Genomic DNA, 15,827 nt, shown 5'->3' with positions numbered 1-15,827 from the left:
AGGCACAAGACATGGGTTGCTGGCCAACAGGCACATGACACGGGTTGCTGGCCAACAGGCATATGACACGGGTTGGTGGCCAACAGGCACATGACACGGGTTGGTGGCCAACAGGCACATGACAAGGGTTGGTGGCCAACAGGCACATGACACGGGTTGGTGGCCAACAGGCACATGACAAGGGTTGGTGGCCAACAGCCACACGACACGAGCTGGTGGTCAACAGGCACACGACAAATGCATATGTCAAGTGTCTGTTGGCCACCTACCTGTGTCATATGTCAAGTGTCTGTTGGCCAACGACCTGTGTCATATGTCAGGTGTCTGTTGGCCTCAAACCTGTATCACATGTCAGGTGTCTGTTGGCCAACGACCTGTGTCATATGTCAAGTGTCTGTTCGCCTCTAACCTGTATCATATGTCAAGTGTCTGTTGGCCTCTAACCGGAGAGAACATTGTTACATGCTGGATAATTACATTGTTACATTCGGTAATATTTCACTGTTACATTCGGAAATATAACATTGTTACATTAATGAACATAGCAGTTTTGCATGAGGGCTGATCTCGATCAGGGCTGCCTTCGGGTGTATAGTGCCGACCTACTGAGGTTGCAAGACGCAGATTGACACAGCAGACTAGTCCCGAGCCAGCCAGTCTTTTAACCGATTACTGGTCAAGGAAGGAAGCTACAAGTATTATCTTTAAACGTATTGAAACGACAATCCTCTTCTCTCATGGCCTCTGAACCACCGACTTTTTGCTCTCCAGACAGACGCTATCAAATATACAACCGACCTTCTCTTCTCGCAGACATTCTTTTCACCTATACACCGACCACGTGCTCTCCTGACAGACGCTCTATCAACTGCACCGCCGACTTTCTGCTCTCCTGACAGATGCTCTGTCAACCACACCGACCACATGCTCTCCTGACAGACTACACCGCCAAATTTCTATTCTCCTGACAGCCGCTCTGTCAACTACACAGCCATCATAGCTCCTTTTAAATCTAATTCTAGAGGTGTTGCCATACTTTTTAATAATGATACTGATATCAAGATACATAGGACCTTAATAGATGAAAATGGCAATTATATTATTGCTGATATTTCAATGGAAGATAAAAACTACACTAATTAATCTCTATGGACCTAATAATGATGAACCTCAATTTTATATTAATCTATTTTAAAATATTTTAAAATGTGAAATTGATTCATTAGCAATAGTTGGAGACTGGAACCTAGTGCTTGACCCAACAATTGATCTGGAGAACTATAAGCATGTAAACAATCCAAAATCGAGAAATACCGTAGTAGAATCTTGAAAAAGAAATCAGTATGGAGGAAATTAGCAATGCAGTTTACAAGATGAAGAATAACGAAAGCCTAGGGATTGATAGATTTCCTATTGATTTCTTTAAAGTTTTTTGGAAAGAATTGAAAGTATGGATTTATAGATTCGTTAAAAATGTATCAACTAAGAATGAAATGTCTTCAAATATGAAAAGGGGTGTCATCACCTGTATTCCAAAATCCAATAAAGACAGAACATTACTTAAAAACTGGAGGCCTATCACTTTACTCAATGCCATTTATAAAATTATCAGCTCCTGTATTGCACGTGGATTAAAAGCTACTTTAGATAATCTTATTCATTGTAATCAAACTGGTTTTATACCAGGTAGGACTATTAGCGAAAATACTAGACTGCTATATGACATAATGTTCGAAACAAAGAAACAAAACATTCCTGGCTTGCTAATTCTGATTGATTTTGAAAAAGCTTTTGACACTGTTTCTAAAGATTTTATCAACCTAGTTTTACTCAAATTTGAATTTGGCCCTGAAATAATAAGATGGATAAATATGTTGACTTTTGAAACAACATCTTGTGTCATCCAACATGGTAATCTCTCTGAATTTTTAGCTAATGAACGAGGATGTAGACAGGGAGACCCACTTTCCCCTTACATTTTTCTTTTTGCAGCTGAGATTCTTAGTTGTATGATAAGAAACAATGGTAAGGAATGATAAGGAATATAAGCTGGATCATTACGCTGATGATACTGAACTATTTCTTTGATGGAACCGAGGAGAGTTTATCTATCTATCGACACAATTAATGCATTTTATAAAATCTGGATTTGATCAAAAGCTTAATCTCCTGATAAAATATGTAATGACCTGAAAATTGAATGGGTAACTGGTGAATTTGATGTACTTGGCATTAAATTTACACCAGATCTTGAAAACCTATGGGTAATCAAAACCAGAAAGGGACTGGAAGAAATTAATAGACTCTTCGCATCTTGGAGAAAAAGAAATTTAACATTTATTGGTAAAATAACAGTAATAAAACCCCTAGCAATCTCTAAACTAGTTCATATTTTCAATTCCTTGCCCAACCCTCCAGCAGAATTTATGACTTCGCTTGAAAAACTATTTCTTAAATTCATTTGGAATGATAAAAATGATAAAATAAAGAGGAGTGTAATAAAAAGTAGATATGAAGATGGAGGATCGAGAATGATTGATACAAGTAGATTTATTGATGCTTTGAAATTATCAACCTTAAGGTTATATTTTTAAAAATGTGAAATTAAAAATCCATGCAATATACCTTTTAAAGACATATTTAACTTTGGAGCTTATTCTGAAAGTTTTCTTGAGATTGAAAATCCTTTTTGGCATGATGTGCTAAAAGCATGGAAACTATTTCATAAACAACATTATGTTGATCCAAATAACATTAATCAAACTTTATCCCAATCACAATTTCAAAAACTCTACATATTTTATAAAGAATTGGGCAGAGAAAGTGATTATGAATATTAGGGATATATTTGATGAGAATCGTTTACTATCAAACGAATTTTTAAAAGAAACTTATCATATCAAAGGGACCTTTTTAGATTTCAGATATTTACTGAACATATTACCTGAATCTTGGAAATATACTTTAAAGCACTGTCTCTCTATTCCAGTCAGTAATTTGACATGACATGAGGGTGACATGACCAGCTCGTCATTGCGCGCCTCATTTGAACTGTGCTTTGTTTTCGCTTCATGAAGGGTTTCATGCAAAATAGCACGAGCGCATTAAATGAAACACGGGTTCATTCACCTTTCTGACCTGTGACGTCATGCATTCATTAGGAATTGAATGTCACTTTGTGTGTTTGCACTTAAAAATGAATGATGTCAAAACGTTGACATCGTTCATTTTTCAGTGCAAACACACAAAGTGACATTCAATTCTTATAATTTCTCACTTTGATGTTTACACATACGTTTCTTACCCACTTCTACATGATCATTGTTTACAGTGATGTGTTTTAATACCTGTAAAATGTTGTAATGTCATTCTGTTCAAGACCGTATTGTAGCGATGTGTGTATACTTGGCGATTTTTTTACACATGTATCCCAACCCTTGAAGAAATAGTTCTCAAAGTATTCCTTAAAATATTACAACAAATTCGTCAATAGATTTGAAACTGCTTTAATAAGCATAACATCAATAAAATTATCAAACAGAAACAAATATAAATAACAATATCATTTTAACAAACTGTCATTGTACCTATAAAACTATGACGGATTCGTTTGACCGCGTAATAATACACTGACCGATTTCGAAGTTGTGCGGCGTGGCGAATAGGAAGCAGATCTCGTTGGTGTATTCTATTTACTTGTGATTGTTTATTGTGAAATTTAATTAGCAGCTTTTAAACAGATCACGGGGCAGAACCCGCAAACCGCGAGAGATTAAACTCTTGTGATAAGGAACAATGCTCGGCAATTGGAAATCCGTTTGGTCGTGAAGAAGCGACGTTGACAAAATTGGGGTGACTTGAAACAGGATCTCTCGCTAAATTGTCATCACCAAATGCAGCAAGATCATTGGGGTTCCTTAAAACCCAAGCGGAAATTTGAAAATTAGGTCGCACTGGCTGGGACTTGTCGGACGCGTTGTAGGTCAGATTTTTTTCAAAACTGTGCTCAGTTGGTGCTTTTCGTTACATACAAAAACAAGTATGTGATATGTATAAATTAAAAGGAATGTGAATACAGATCAAACCTTTCATCAGGCGAGAAGCAAGCCAATTTTTCGTGTAAGCCCGATAGGTTGCAAAGCTTTATATTTAGATAGTATTGGGGGCTTGTCCAACCTTTTTAACCAAAATCACGTGTAAGCCCGGGCTTTGTTTCTAATGGTAGCAACACCCCTGACAACTTTAATGAAAGACAACCTAATAATGACTGAAATGCAATGGCTAGTGTAGAAGACACAGTACTCACGTCCGACTGATGGATTCCAATGAGTATCATCCGATTGCGTCACAGTCCCCCCCCACATGGTAATCTCACATGATATAGATGGATTGATGGATTTTCGTGTATCAGATGATGTGTCTGTCCCAAGGCCGAGGGAGGTGGATACAGCGTGAAGCAGGTACACTAGGGCGACTGCTACCACTGCGTAGATGCCGCCTACTTGTACAACCAGGATCGTATTTTCGCTTTCTTTTTCCTGGTCACATGACGAGTATGTAGGTCATTGCGTCACCCGGCAGAGGGTTGGCAACCGAATACCCGTCTAAATGAAAACTCCTAACAAGCGTTAATGGCGGGTCTTTATGTCACCGCCACAGGCACATGACACGGGTTGGCAGCTAACAATCACATGACACAGGGAAGTGGTCAACAGATACGTGACATATGACACAGGGCGGTGACCAACAGACACATGACATATGACACAGGGCGGGGGGCAATAGACACATGACATATGACACAGGGCGGGGGTCAATAGACACATGACATATGATACAGGCCGGTGACCAACAGACATATGACACAGGGCGGTGGCCAACAGGCACATGACACATGACACAGGGCGATGGCCAACAGGCACATGACAGATGACACAGGGTGGTGGCCAACAGGCACATGGCACATGACACAGGGTTGTGGCCAACAGGCACAAGACATAACACAGGGCGGTGGAAAACAGGCACATCACACAGGGCGGTGGCCAACAGGCACATCACACATGACACAGGGCGGTGGTCAACAGGCACAAGACATATGACACAGAACAGTGAACAACAGACACATGGCATATGACACAGGGCGGTGGTCAACAGGCACATGACACAGGTCCGTGGCCAACAGGCACATAACACAGGTCTGTGGCCAACAGGCACATAACACAGGGCGGTGGTTAACAGGCACATGACACAGGGTGGTGGCCAACAGGCACATGATACATGACAGGGCGATGGTCAACAGGCACATGACACATGACACAGGGCGGTGGCCAACAGGCACATGACACATGACACAGGGCGGTGGTCAACAGGCACATGACACATGACACAGGACGGTGGTCAACAGGCACATGACATATGACACAGACCAGAAAACAACAGGCACATGACATATGACACAGAACAGTGAACAACACGCACATGACATATGACACAGGGCGGTGGTCAACAGGCACATAACAAAGGACGGTGGTTAACAGGCACATGACACAGGGCGATGGTCAACAGGCACATGACATATGACAAAGGGCGAAGGTCAACAGGCACATGAGATATGACATAGGGCGATGGTCAATAGGCACATGACATATGACACAGAGCGGTGGTTAACAGGCACATGACATATGACACAGGGCGATGGTCAACAGGCACATGAGATATGACACATCGCGATGGTCAACAGGCACATGACATATGACACAGAGCGGTGGTCAACAGACTCATGACATATGACACATGGAGATGGTCAACATGCACATGACAAATGACACAAGGCGTTGGTCAACAGGCACATGACATATGACACAGGGCGATGGTCAACAGGCACATGACATATGACACAGGGCGATGGTCAACAGGCACATGACATATGACACAGGGTGATGGTCAACAGGCACATGACATATGACACAGAGCGATGGTCAACAGACACATGACATATGACACAGAGCGGTGGTTAACAGGCACATGACATATGACACAGAGCGGTGGTCAACAGGCACATGCCACATGACACAGGGCGATGTTCAACAGGCACATGACATATGACACAGGGCGATGGCCAACAGGCACATGAGATATGACACAGGGCGATGGCCAACAGGCACATGACACATGACACAGGGCGGTGGTCAACAGGCACATGACACATGACACAGGGCGGTGGTCAACAGGCACATGACATATGACACAGACCAGAAAACAACAGGCACATGACATATGACACAGAACAGTGAACAACACGCACATGACATATGACACAGGGCGGTGGTCAACAGGCACATAACAAAGGACGGTGGTTAACAGGCACATGACACAGGGCGATGGTCAACAGGCACATGACATATGACAAAGGGCGAGGGTCAACAGGCACATGAGATATGACATAGGGCGATGGTCAATAGGCACATGACATATGACACAGAGCGGTGGTTAACAGGCACATGACATATGACACAGGGCGATGGTCAACAGGCACATGACATATGACACAGGACGATGGTCAACAGGCACATGACATATTACACAGGGCGATGGTCAACAGGCACATGACATATGACACAGAGCGGTGGTGAACAGGCACATGACATATGACACAGAGCGATGGTCAACAGACACATGACATATGACACAGAGCGGTGGTCAACAGACTCATGACATATGACACATGGAGATGGTCAACATGCACATGACAAATGACACAAGGCGTTGGTCAACAGGCAGATGACATATGACACAGGGCGATGGTCAACAGGCACATGACATATGACACAGGGTGATGGTCAACAGGCACATGACATATGACACAGAGCGATGGTCAACAGGCACATGAGATATGACACAGGGCGATGGTCAACAGGCACATGACATATGACACAGAGCGGTGGTTAACAGGCACATGAGATATGACACAGGGCGATGGTCAACAGGCACATGACATATGACACAGGGTGATGGTCAACAGGCACATGACATATGACACAGGGTGATGGTCAACAGGCACATGACATATGACACAGAGCGATGGTCAACAGACACATGACATATGACACAGAGCGGTGGTTAACAGGCACATGACATATGACACAGAGCGGTGGTCAACAGGCACATGCCACATGACACAGGGCGATGTTCAACAGACACATGACATATGACACAGGGCGATGGCCAACAGGCACATGAGATATGACACAGGGCCATGGCCAACAGGCACATGACATATGACACAGACCAGAAAACAACAGGCACATGACATATGACACAGAACAGTGAACAACACGCACATGACATATGACACAGGGCGGTGGTCAACAGGCACATAACAAAGGACGGTGGTTAACAGGCACATGACACAGGGCGATGGTCAACAGGCACATGACATATGACAAAGGGCGAGGGTCAACAGGCACATGAGATATGACATAGGGCGATGGTCAATAGGCACATGACATATGACACAGAGCGGTGGTTAACAGGCACATGACATATGACACAGGGCGATGGTCAACAGGCACATGAGATATGACACATCGCGATGGTCAACAGGCACATGACATATGACACAGTGCGGTTGTCAACAGACTCATGACATATGACACATGGAGATGGTCAACATGCACATGACAAATGACACAAGGCGTTGGTCAACAGGCACATGACACATGACACAGGGCGATGGTCAACAGGCACATGACATATGACACAGGGTGATGGTCAACAGGCACATGACATATGACACAGGACGATGGTCAACAGGCACATGAGATGTGACACAGGGTGATGGTCAACAGGCACATGACATATGACACAGAGCGGTGGTTAACAGGCACATGACATATGACACAGGGCGATGGTCAACAGGCACATGACATATGACACAGGGCGATGGTCAACAGGCACATGACATATTACACAGGGCGATGGTCAACAGGCACATGACATATGACACAGAGCGGTGGTGAACAGGCACATGACATATGACACAGAGCGATGGTCAACAGACACATGACATATGACACAGAGCGGTGGTCAACAGACTCATGACATATGACACATGGAGATGGTCAACATGCACATGACAAATGACACAAGGCGTTGGTCAACAGGCACATGACATATGACACAGGGCGATGGTCAACAGGCACATGACATATGACACAGGGTGATGGTCAACAGGCACATGACATATGACACAGAGCGATGGTCAACAGGCACATGAGATATGACAAAGGGCGATGGTCAACAGGCACATGACATATGACACAGAGCGGTGGTTAACAGGCTCATGAGATATGACACAGGGCGATGGTCAACAGGCACATGACATATGACACAGGGCGATGGTCAACAGGCACATGACATATTACACAGGGCGATGGTCAACAGGCACATGACATATGACACAGAGCGGTGGTGAACAGGCACATGACATATGACACAGAGCGATGGTCAACAGACACATGACATATGACACAGAGCGGTGGTTAACAGGCACATGACATATGACACAGGGCAGTGGTCAAAGTGCACATGACATATGACACAGGGCGATGGTCAACAGGCACATGAGATATGACACAGGGCGATGGTCAACAGGCACATGACATATGACACAGAGCGGTGGTCAACAGACACATGACATATGACACATGACGATGGTCAACAGGCACATGACAAATGACCGAAGGCGTTGGTCAACAGGCACATTACATATGACACAGAGCGGTGGTCAACAGGCAAATGACATATGACACAGGGAGATGGTCAACAGGCACATGACATATGACACAGAACGGTGGTTAACAGGCACATGACCAATGACACAGGGCGATGGTCAACAGGCACATGACATATGACACAGGGCGATGGTCAACAGGCACATGGCATATGACACAGGGCGATGGTCAGGAGGCACATGAAACAGGGCAGTTGTCAACAGGCACATGACATATCACACAGGGCGGTGGTCCACAGGCACATGACATATGACACAGGGCGATGGTCAACAGGTACATGACACAGGGCGATGGTCAACAGGCACATGGCATATGACGCAGGGCGATGGTCAACAGGCACATGACATAAGACACAAGGCGGTGGTTAACAGGCACATGACATATGACACAGGGCGTTGGTCAACAGGCACATGACATATGACACAGGGCGATGGTCAGCAGGCACATGACACAGGGCGGGTGTAAACAGGCACACGACATATGACACCGGGCGGTGGTCAAAAGGCACATGATACAGGTCTGTGGCCAACAGGCACATAACACAGGGCGGTGGTTAACAGGCACATGACAAAGGGCGGTGGTCAACAGGCACATGACATATGACACTTGGCGATGGTCAATAGGCACATGACACATGACACAGGGCGATGGTCAACAGGCACATGACATATGACACAGGGCGGTGGTCAATAGGCACATGACACAGGGCAGGTGTCAACAGGCACATGACATATCACACAGGGCGGTGGTCAACAGGCACATGACGTATGATTCAGGGCGAGGGTCAACAGGCACATGACATATGACACAGGGCGATGGTCAACAGGCACATGACACCGGGCGGTGGCCAAAAGGCACATGACAAATGACACAGGGCGATGGTCAACAGGCACATGACATATAACACAGGGCGGTGGCCAACAGACACGTGACATATGACACAGGGCGGTGGTCAACAGGCACATGACATATAACACAGGGCGGTGGTCAACAGGCACATGACATGACACAGGGCTGTGGTCAACAGGCACATGACACAGGGCAATGGTGAACAGGCACATGACACAGGGCGGTGGCCAACAAGCATATGACACAGGGCGATGGTCAACAGGCACATGACATATGACACAGGGCGATGGTCAACAGGCACATGACACAGGGCGATGGTCAACAGGCATATGACACAGGGCGATGGTCAACAGGCACATGACATATGACACAGGGTGATGGTCAACAGGCACATGACATATGACACAGGGCGATGGTCAACAGGCATATGACACAGGGCGATGGTCAACAGGCACATGACATATGACACAGGGCGATGGTCAACAGGCACATGACACAGGGCGCCGGCCAACAGGCACGTGACATATGACACAGGGCGATGGTCAACAGGCACATGACATATGACACAGGGCGATGGTCAACAGGCACATGACATATGACACAGGGCGATGGTCAACAGGCACATGACACAGGCAGTGGCCAACGGGCACATGACACTGGGCGGCGGCCAACAGACATATGTATGCCCTATAGAGATTTAGCTGATGCCACAAACAACTGTTTGCATGTTGCTATTTCATATTATGGGGAAAAAATCAAAAAGTAATAATTGGTGAGGATTTGTGTTAAAGCGAAATTCGGAATTTTCCACTTGTATAAGAGGATAACGTAGATTAGCACACGTCACAGCTCGTCCCTTTCCGTGACCTACAAGAAAACACGTCGCCTGAAGTGAACTTTACTTCAACTCCGGCTGCAGGTAGAGGCATATATGAGGTTACATATGCTTTATAATTAAATACATCCATACAGTTCTAAACATTATATGTGCTGTCGAGTATTTCACATATACAGATGAATAAGTGATACAATATAAGTCCAGATATTTCTGGAGATCCTAAGCACAGATATAATTTCTTCAATTCTCACACTGTCAATGTGATCATCTTGAGAATGACGTTATAGACTACACTTTGTGTGTGTGTGTGTGTGTGTGTGTGTGTGTGTTGTGCAAAACTCCTAAGAATTCGTGCATTAATCACGGCTCACATTAATCAAGACTCACTCACTCATTCACTAAGCTCCAATCCACTCCACTCTACTCCATTCAGTAATTTTTTCAGCCACTTTGCGACGAGGAAAGCTGGCAGTGTCAGAGAGCTGTGGCTACAACGTTCCATGTTTCACATTCTGTAATTTGCAGGTTATGAAACATGTACCAACAATCACAAAATGTTGACGATCGACCTCGTTCGGGGCGCCCCACGTCAATAATACATGATCGATTGATCCGAAATCAGGTTGTACGAATTCGTGCTCAAATGGCGAATCAAGTCGGGTTCGGGATCCTGACCAACCGATCTATTAAGTTGCCCCATACTACCAGTACAGTTTGGTGGGGCAGATTCCAGCCGGAAATTATCACGGGTCACAGTACAATCAATAAACCAATCAAAAGGATGATATTGCAGGGGTCGCCACAGTTAACTTCTGTGTTTGGTTGCGCCTTGATCTTGCCTACAACCTCATCCAGTAGATTGCATGTCTGTATCAACCCTGGATACTCCAGACGGAACCGGAAGTAGACAACATGCGTCATCAGTACCCCAGTATGTTATTCCAGGGAATAGAGGCGGTTCCAAGTAAGGGCGACATGCGTTGTGTGACTGCGCGTCATCAGAATGTATTATGGTGTTGGGCGGCATCACCACATTGTGAAAAGAAGATCCAGTGGATAGTGTAAGTACAAAAGGCTGACGGCCCCTGTTTACCAGTTTGGAAGGCTTGCAGGCGACGTCTTAAGCTTACAGGACGACAATCCCCGTGCTTACTGCCCAAGAATCGCAGGACAATATAGAATACCCGGAATGGTTTCCCAGCTGAACATGTATGGCACGCGATAGGGAAACGAGAGCGTCAACTTCACAGTGTTACGCACTACTGATCCAAAACGTTAACACTGAAATTCCCCAACTTGCCACCATCGTCTCCAAGATGGTGGCAAGTTCAAGGTTCTTTTCATTTTACTCAACAAACGCCACCAATGGTGGTACATGAGCTATAATATAAAATCATGAAAACAAATGTTACAAGATGGACAAAGCCAAAAATGTACATGGAAATCACAACAAAAACAAAAACAAGCCGCATAGTGTGATATAATAAATATATACGGATAACAGAAGCGCATCATAATTAAAGAAATTGTTAAAATGATGTACAGTATACACATTCAATTAAATACAAGAACATTTACTGTCATACGTCACTACTGGTTGTAATGTGGCCCCTATTTGTTAATTATCAAATTACTGCAATTCTTTATGTCTCCTACTTACAATTTTTGAAAAGGGTATTTCAGAACGCCCCCTGTCCTTTTTAAAGAGCATAGATGAAACCACGTTCTCGAGTAACTGTTGACTAAATGTATACTGACGTACAATAGAAAGTATACACCTGGTGTACTGGGATGAATTTCACAGAACACAGCGTGAATATGAAAAATATAAAATATTTTGATAGTTATTAACGAATCACAAACAATATGTACATGTTGCTCAGTCACCAGTTCTTCAGTTTGTTTTTAGTTCAGGGTTTCCCAAATATTTGACGAACCATGGTCATATGTCACGCTCACTGAAATATTGTTTTCATGCACGGTATCAATGAAATTACGTACTTTTTAAGAAGGACAATTTATGGGAGGGGCAACATATACCCCCGTGTGTATCGGTATTGTAAATACCATACATCAACAATAAAAAATATGTATTGAAGTTTATGATGTTGAGACACGGAAGCGGTGTCCGTGTATGATCTGTATATACGTTTATCACGCGGCTCGTAAACAATTGTCATAGCGAGTCACTAGGTACACGTGGCTTGTTGTAAACAGGTATGTGTTCAAGTGTTCTGTTTACAATTCCCGTGTAACTAACAGAGATCGAATTATACCTGGGGAAAGAGGGCAAGAGTAGTTGTGTTGTTTGTTTTCGGAAGATTAACGATCTCTATCTTACTAACAGGACGGAGTAAATGTGCCTGGAACGCACGTGCAGTATGAACTTTTCGCTACACTGACGGGTTGAGAGTGTATACCACTAAAGATCATCCATCATGTTAAAGATCATCCAGCCTTCCTGTTGTGGGTATTCTGTAACTTGTTTGGAGCTCTATATATCGGGTGGCTCTCAGGCAGAGAAAGATCATCCAGCCTTCCTGTTGTGGTATTCTGTAACTTGTTTGGAGCTCTATATATTGGGTGGCTCTCAGACTGAGCATTACAAAGTACGTTACAAAACAGTCTTGACTTACGCAGAGTAAATGACCCAATCATGTCTATGGTAAATGATTATCTTCGGGAACCAACGCATCCGGGTGGATCCAGTGGAAATAACTTCTGTTACTCTAGTGTCGTCGCTCGACGTCACCGTGTGGACGATGTCTTATGTTACAGAGCCAGACTATCGTCTACGACGCGGTGAAATCCGTAACTAGTAACTGTACATGTTTTCGTGGCGGTCAAGGTTATTGGACCTCTATTGACCACTAAGCATGTTAAGGGAGGGTGCAGACAGTTTTTCTGTATTATGGTATTTCTGTCTATGTTGCATGCATTGTGTTTCAAGTGGTATTGATGTATACTTGAAGGTATACGTATGGTGTATTGTCCTTCCTGTTTCCCGTAATCTCTTGAAATATTTCATCTGTTCGTAAATCTTTTTAGATGCTTTTTGTACCTTGTGATCTGGCTCTTTTCAACCCAATTTGTGCAACCCCAAAGACCTTCTCTGTGGCCAGTTGTGACCTCGGTTACCCAGCGTGTCACGTTCAGTGAGTTATTTGAGTTTTAAGCCGCTTTCAGCAATATTCCAGCTATATCACGAGGGGATTACACCAGAAATGGGCTTCACACATTGTACCCATGTGAGGAATCGAACCCGGACCCACCGCCCCGTGGTACCCTCTGTTACCCAGCGTGTGACGTAGAATGGAGATATCATGCACCGGATAATCGAGGATTTGTCACTGCCTCCTCAAACACCGTCCTTCAGACACCTGACCAGCCACTCCCCTGCCACACGGATGTGTGAAGATACGCACAGTTCCGTTGGTATCTGAGTAGTCCCCGACAAGAGATCATCTGACTTGATGTAGCTACCTGTATTGGCTGGCTGGTATCCATGCCCTCCACTTAAACCACTTGATGTTTATTTATCATGTCCTGTTACGTTGTATTTAAACACACTCTGCAGCCTTGGTCTGTCGTATACCATCAGGGCACGAAGCAGGACTGCCTCACTCACTCATCGTATACCGCCAGGGCACGAAGCAAGACTGCCTCACTCACCCATCGTATACCACCAGGGCACGAATCAAGACTGCCTCACTCACCCATCGTATTCCATCAGGGCATGAAGTAATACTACCTCACTCACTCATCGTATACCACCAGGGCACGAATCAAGGCTGCCTCACTCACCCATCGTATACCATCAGGGCATGAGGTAATACTACCTGAATCACTCATCGTATACCGCCAGGGCGTGAAGCAAGACTGCCTCACTCACTCATCGCATAAGCTCTGAGCCGTGTCTTGGCTGATACATATACACGCGTCACGCCGTAGACTAATTGCTGAGGTCTTATTTTTCTTACATTTCCAACTGTGGGTGCTGTCTACTTAGATTTAATACATTTCCTCAGTTCATCTTTGGCTGACTTTTTGGTACTGAAAAATATTAGTGGTAAGTGGACCTGCTGACAACGACCAGTTTACGTTAAACAACGCTGTTCACGAAAAGTACTCGATGGGTGATCCCTTGACTCTTGATGTCGTGATCAACACCGGAGCTCGCGTAGCACGTGGGTGTCTCCTTAGGCAAGTGAGTATTTGAAATAATCCTCTGCTGATGCAGCAGGGGATGGGTACCCGATGGGTGATATGATAATGGGATTATTTTAGCATGTCACATGTCACATGTCACAGGCAGAGAATCACAAATCGTGTGTACACTAAGTCATTCAAGGGGGACTCTTATTATTGTTATAGTCGTGATCATTATTATTGTGTGTTGCAGCCTCCCGACTAAGGCAGGGCGACCGCGAGTACTGGACTGAGAGGTACGACGTGGACGACCCAGTGAGCGGCGACGGCGACTACGAAACGGTTCAGTCCATCACCAGGGTGGGTGTTGTAATCCATGTACCCTGACTGTGTATTAAGGGTTGATATAACACCTGTAGAGCTTCACACTCATGTACCCTGACTGTGTATTAAGGGTTGATATAACGCCTGTAGAGCTTCACACTCATGTACCCCGACTGTGTATAAAGGGTTGATATAACGCCTGTAGAGCTTCACACTCATGTACCCCGACTGTGTATTAAGGGTTGAGATAACGCCTGTAGAGATTCACACTCATGTACCCCGACCGTGTATTAAGGGTTGAGATAACGCCTCTAGAGCTTCACACTCATGTACCCCGACTGTGTATTAAGGGTTGAGATAACGCCTCTAGAGCTTCACACTCATGTACCCCGACCGTGTATTAAGGGTTGATATAACACCTGTAGAGCTTCACACTCATGTACCCCGACTGTGTATTAAGGGTTGATATAACACCTGTAGAGCTTCACACTCATGTACCCTGACTGTGTATTAAGGGTTGATATAACGCCTGTAGAGCTTCACACTCATGTACCCTGACCGTGTATTAAGGGTTGATATAACACCTGTAGAGCTTCACACTCATGTACCCCGACCGTGTATTAAGGGTTGATATAACACCTGTAGAGCTTCACACTCATGTACCCCGACTGTGTATTAAGGGTTGATATAACACCTGTAGAGCTTCACACTCATGTACCCTGACTGTGTATTAAGGGTTGATATAACGCCTGTAGAGCTTCACACTCATGTACCCCGACTGTGTATTAAGGGTTGATATAACTCCTGTAGAGCTTCACACTCATGTACCCCGACTGAGTATTAAGGGTTGATATAACGCCTGTAGAGCTTCACTC

Source organism: Haliotis rubra, unplaced genomic scaffold, assembly GCF_003918875.1.
Source record: "Haliotis rubra isolate DU_JTF1 unplaced genomic scaffold, ASM391887v1 Scf411, whole genome shotgun sequence".
In the NCBI taxonomy this organism is placed as follows: domain Eukaryota; kingdom Metazoa; phylum Mollusca; class Gastropoda; order Lepetellida; family Haliotidae; genus Haliotis; species Haliotis rubra.
This window is presented reverse-complemented; position numbering follows the sequence as displayed.